General features: G+C 37.8%; 1 long non-coding RNA gene across 1 annotated transcript; it reads left to right on the top strand.

The window, feature by feature from the left end:
• The first annotated feature begins 1,842 nt into the window (after window positions 1-1,842).
• LOC131161322 (uncharacterized) lies at window positions 1,843-2,828 on the top strand. Its single transcript, XR_009138400.1, has 4 exons — window positions 1,843-1,964; window positions 2,103-2,144; window positions 2,230-2,271; window positions 2,550-2,828. It is a non-coding gene; the product is annotated as an uncharacterized LOC131161322 (long non-coding RNA).
• The last annotated feature ends 2,243 nt before the right edge of the window (window positions 2,829-5,071 follow it).

The following is a 5,071-nucleotide window of genomic DNA, read 5'->3' as shown; positions in this document are numbered from 1 at the left end:
ATTTTTATGTTTGATATGATTTTAAATTAGATTCTTTTCTCATTGTCCATTTTTCTGTAACGAGAAGATCCTCTTCATTAATATGATTTTACTTGTAACGTTATAAATTAATATTTTAATCTTTTTTTTTTTTCTTTTTTTCTTTTTCCATTATGTGATAGAGTGGTGATGGAATAACCTTCTACAAAGCGCAATCAAAGGCATTTAGAAATCTTCCTGTAAAGTTGTTGCTTACTTTTTATCATGCCAATCTCCTATCTATAAAATACCCAAAATTGTTTGTAGTTCTTCTATCATCCCAAAAATCCCAGTTTCTATTTGCTCAATTCTGAAATTCCGTCCTGCTCCTAAAATTTTCTTTCATTTGCTGAAATGAGCAACCCCAAGTACGTTTTTCCTTACTATCTTATGTCTGCTCTAGGTATTTCCCTCTAACTGTTTTTTATCTTCTCCCCCCTCCTGGATTGTTGTCTGGTGATTTTGCAATCTTGTTGCTTAGCTTTGTCTTGGATGATACTTTCCCTCACACTTAATAACTGACCATCAATCTCTTTCACAACCAATGTAAGATAATTCCAATAATCACCTCCTCACACATCGGGCTCCAAATCGGTGGCACCACATACCAGGCATCCCAGGGAGAATATTGAACCATGACTCTGATGCCAATATTGGGCAGTCCAGAACCTTCTCAACCCTAAAAGTTAGCTCGTGACAAAGTTAGAAGGAGTGAATGTCATGGTGATGCATCAATATAGGGAAGGCAATAGTGCGACTGATTTTCTTGTTAAAGAAGGAGAAATGGGAAATAATGTAATTTACGAAAAACAATACCTTCTACCATGTTATCTGAAAGATATCTTTCAAATGGATAGGTGGGGTCTTGTTTCCGTTCGTCGTTCATTCATCTCTAGAATTTCGTTTAGTGTATTTCGTTTTGTTTTTGGTTGTTTGTATATTTTTATCTCCTTTGTTAGTTATGTTTAATTTTGTTTGTTCTAATTTGGTTTGTTGGTTTTAACTTGTAACAACGGTATTCTTTCGTCAAAAGTAAGGATTTATTAATAAATAAATAGAGATGCCGCCCTCTTTTACCAAAAAAAAAAAATAGCAACCCTAAAAGTTAGCTCATGAATTGAGACTTTCTTTCACATGTAATAAATAATTATAAGTTCCTTTCACAACTAATGTGGGATAGCCCAACACTTTTTGTGGTCCAGGCGTTTTCCTTTTACATTCTTTTTAACGCTTGAACATTTGTGTGTGATACTAATGCCCTTTTTGTTTATTGATGGATCTCTGTTTTTTACACCTTTTTTTTATGCGTGAACATTTGTGTGTGATACTAATATCCGATTCTCCATTCATCGGCAAGATGCATGGTTACCTTTTACTCAGTATCTCTTTTAAAATATTTACAATACGTGTCAACTGAGTTCTAAAGGGCATTTCAGTCTTTACATACAAAAAGCAAAGTGCACCAAAAGGATGCGAATTTGCCTACGATTTTCAATTCCGAATTATTTTTATTTTTAATCAAATTGATTGGCCAAAATATAAATATATGCTAAGTGATAGGCTCAATTTAATTCATTTTTTAAATATATATATATAATATTTGGAGATTAAAAAAAAAAAAGAAAAAGAGGAAAAACGTATTAACAAAAAGGAATAAATTAATTAAGACGGAGAAGTAATATAGAGAATCAGAGATGGGGACGGAATAACTTCCCCCCAAGCGCAAAAACAAAGTAAAAAAAATTTAAAAATCTACCAGCAAAGGGTTTACGCGTGAACTCGTTGCTTCCTTCGACAAATACCCAAACAGGTTGCAATTCTTCTATTCTCCCAAAAATCCCAGTTTCAATTTCCCTTATCCTCATCTGCTCCGTTCTGAAATTCTCTTGCTGCTATTTTTTTTTTTTCATTTGTAGGAAAAAAGAGGTGCTCGGGTGCTGCAGCAGGTATTTCCCTGTCACTGTTTTTCTCCTTTTCCTCCCTCTTGGATTCTTGTCTTGTGATTTCGCAATCTTGTTTGTCACGGTTTTAATTCCAGAGTATCAAATTATTGGTTATGCTAAAGTTTCTTTTTTCATTTGCAGAAACGAGCGACAAGTAGGACGCTCATCCTGACCCTGCTCAAGGTATTTCTCTTTCACTGCTTTTCTAGTTTTAATTCCAGAGAGTATCAAATTATTGGTTCTGCTAATTTTCATTTTTCATTTGTAGAAAAGACCAATCACAAGAACGCTCATCCTATCCCTGCTCAAGGTATTTCCCTTTCACTGCTTTTCTCCTTCTCCTCCCTCTTGGATTCTTGTCTTGTGATCTCGCAATCTTGTTAGTCACACTTTTAATTCTAGAGCGTATCAAATCATGGGTATCCATTCTTGGTTTTTCTGAATTATGTCACTCCGTCTCAATTTGCTCATAGGATTCTGTTTGGAAGAATGTTTGAATTGCCTGCCATATGATAATTATCTTCTCTCTCTCTCTCTCTCTCCATTTTTTTTTTCATCACTGAGCTTTTGGTGGGTTGATCTCCACAGGGTGCTATCAAGGACTCCCGGTACAGGCGCCTCCACAGCATAGCAATGCTGCTCGGCGGACTGAGAGTCGCACTGGTTTCCTCAAGGGATTGTAATAATTCTTCTCCAATTCTTTTAAATAGGTCTAAAAATTGATCACCCTTTTTGTGTGCAATGTACGCGTCTTACTGATTTCGGGAGACATCCTTCATTAGGAGGGAAGCAGGAAAGGGAATAAAAGAAAAAATCCAAAACCAAAGATACCCTTTATTTGGTTTCTATGTATGTTTTGGTTACTTCTTCATTTTCGTTTATGCTTAGTTTATGATGTATTTGGTTGGATTGTGGTTTTGTAGTCTTGAGGCCTTCTGCTGCTTTGGCCTGATAGACGAGTGTTGCATGGACTGCTAAAAAAACAAGTCAATCAACTTCGAGTACTAGGCAAGCTGTGGTTCACCTGCCCAAACAAATCCCACACCTTCTACCGGCCAATTTACCTTACAATAATTGAACTCTCATTGTTCAGGTTTATCATCTGGATTTTGTGAATTTATATGGCGAGTTGGTGAATGTTTGTTTGTTGCTTGGGTTAAAAATCAAACCCTTTATTATTATTTGTTCTTCTTTTGACTTTCAAAGTCTTAAATTTATGAGTTTAGCTCTTTCTTCTCCAAGACTTTATCTTCTTGCTTTATTCAATGAGTGATACTTTTTCTTTTAGAACATATTATAATTGAGGATCAACAACTAATTTAGAATATAAGACTTTTGTATTATAGATTTGAGGTCAAAATTTCAACTTACAAAAAAAAAAAAAACTATATGGGTTGAAGCATAAATTAAACTCATTTAATATCTTAGGTTTAATAAATAACTTAGAAAACTAAGAACAAAACTTCTATCTTGAAATTCAAAGGCAATAAGTATGTTAAGTAATGTTGAAGATTAAACTCGAGAACATTGGGACGGTGGCAGCAAAAATTTGACTGCAGCAGCTTCATCAACCGGCAGCCCACCTCCATTGAAGTTAAGTGAGATTTGGCCACCAACCTTACAAAACCAGGCACAATCGTTGAAGTTTAAATTCCCACCATTGTTGATTATTTGGTTTCTGTAATTGCTATAAATAGGTGAGTGTGTGTGCATTGTAAGCGTGGTGTGTTGAGAGTGTAAAGCCAGTGAGAGAGAAAGAAATGAGAGTTGCTTCCTCTGTGTATTGTTTCTGATTGAAATAAATTGTTCTTGAATTTATCCTCATTGAGTTTCAGTCACAACCAGTGACTGAGTGTTCCTCTCCACCCATCAGTGGTATCAGAGCGTCCAGGTATGCCGGAATTCGCCAAACAGAGACGAATAGAGGAGAAATTCAATTTTCTTCTCAGTTTTGAAGTTGCTCCAAATCCCAAATTGAGCCTGCCATTGTGCAATTAGACTCGAGACGATTCCAACGGTGGAAACTACGTCTCAAAAGGACACCCGGAGAGTCTACACGTGCTCCCATGCGCCTCCCACGAAGACAGCGCTCTTCCCACGCGTCGCATGCGCCGATGAAGACTCCGGCAGCCGGTGACACGCGCCTCACGCTCCCGCACTCGTCTTCTTCACCCGATTGGCGAGATCCGACCCGGACATCGACCCGCAACCCGGCCCAGCGACCAGCAACCCGGATCCGTGCCCGAGACTTGACCCGCATCCGAACCGCCTCCCAGCAGCGGACACGCGGCACGCGCAGAGAACGCCACGTGGTGTAACGGGATCATTAACGCCGTTAAATGGCCGTTAAGTTAAACCAGTTAGTTAAAAATTCACCAGAATTGCCTATAGCCGGTTCAGTGATTTTTAGACCGGTTCTTTGCAAACCAAAACCGGTTCCTAAAGTTTTTCAATCTTTTGAATTTATTGGTGGCATTAGATTTACCAAATCAGTCCCCATCTCTCTGTTTTTTATATATTAAATTCGATGGCTAACGGTACTATCCAATCGGTCATTCCAAAATTGACCCGAGAGAATTATGACAACTGGTCGATTCAAATGAGAGCCCTTTTAGGTTCTCAGGATGTCATGGACATCGTTGAAGATGGGTACAGAGAAAGCCCATCAAAAGAAGTCGAAGCAGCTATGCCCGAAGCTCAAAGAACGACCTTGCGAGCCGATCGAAAGAAAGATTGCAAGGCAAAATCCATAATCTACCAAGGCCTTGATGAGGCCACGTTTGAAATCATCGCCTCCGCAAAGACATCTAAAGAAGTTTGGGACTCTCTCCATCGAACACACAAAGGTGCAGATAAAGTAAAAAAGATTCGTCTTCAGACATTGCGAGGTGAGTTCGAATCTCTCAAAATGAAGTCTACTGAATCCATTACAGACTACTATACATGAGTAATGGTAGTATCAAATCAATTAAGAAGAAATGGAGAAATTCTCAATGACGAGAGAATTTGTGAAAAAATTTTGCGATCTTTAGATCCAAAATATGATTATATAGCTGTGACCCTAGAAGAAACAAAAGACTTGGAAACAATGTCTGTAGAAGAACTTGTGG

Source organism: Malania oleifera, chromosome 1, assembly GCF_029873635.1.
Source record: "Malania oleifera isolate guangnan ecotype guangnan chromosome 1, ASM2987363v1, whole genome shotgun sequence".
Lineage (NCBI taxonomy): Eukaryota > Viridiplantae > Streptophyta > Magnoliopsida > Santalales > Ximeniaceae > Malania > Malania oleifera.
The sequence above is the reverse complement of the archived record's forward strand: the minus strand, read 5'-3'. Positions and strand labels throughout refer to the sequence as shown.